Here is a 991-nt window from a genome sequence, read left to right on the forward strand (position 1 = left end):
TTCCAATTTAGTTAGAGCCCATCTGAACAATTAGCTGCTCAAACAAGCTTTAGTAGAGTACACATAACGATAATAAAATCGGAGCAGCTAATGTTGCAAACATCCAGCAAAGTAATCTAGGGTCACAGGTGACATTTAAAAAAGGCAATTTTATGTTGTATTGTATATGTAGTATCTTCATCTAAATTGTCAGCAGAAAATAAAAACTATGAACAATTTCAATGACCAGGTATTTCTTTCCTCTCTTGTCCAGGGTCACGGCTATTGAGTCTCCAGTTAATTCAGCGCTTCTCAATTATTTTCTGTTATATTTAAAGTGCATCAATTTGCCTGAAATTTAAAAAAAAAAGTTATCTTTTATTGAAACTTTATACATTTTTTGACCGACTTGTACCATTTGATACTGAAAAATAAAATGACTCAATAAATAATTATTAATTCAAATTGATCAGCAGCATTTACTCGGGAGCACACTGTATAAAACACTTCAACCTACAAAACAAAAATGAATAAAACAATTTGTGCTGATTTGTGTTTCAAAATGATGAAGTCAGGATTAATGACTACAGTGAGCATTTTTTGTAGTGCGCAGCTTTTTGAAGCAAGGTTTGGAGCATGATACTGATAAAGCATGTTCCCAGGGATCACATGTATCAACCACCCCCTTAGCCCACCGGCATCGCTCCGCGCCCGCTGGACTATTTGAGAAGTACTTTGCATGATTTTGAAAAGTTACATGAAAACAATTCTTCTTACTTAAAAGATTGCTGGAGTGGTCGAACATTTAAGTGCAGGTATGTGTAAATAAGAGTAGGTCGTATCCCTTCATAATAGTAACACCCGTGGCCATAACTAGTAGCCGTGATCAAGCATTTAGAGGGATAAACAATCTATATGATCCAGTTATAAGCCTTTATCAGTCTGCTGCTAGTTGTTTTATGACATGCCTGTGCTGTTGCTCCCATAGCCAGCCATTGATTTTTACAGCCTG

This window comes from Nerophis lumbriciformis, linkage group LG11, assembly GCF_033978685.3.
Source record: "Nerophis lumbriciformis linkage group LG11, RoL_Nlum_v2.1, whole genome shotgun sequence".
In the NCBI taxonomy this organism is placed as follows: Eukaryota; Metazoa; Chordata; class Actinopteri; order Syngnathiformes; family Syngnathidae; genus Nerophis; species Nerophis lumbriciformis.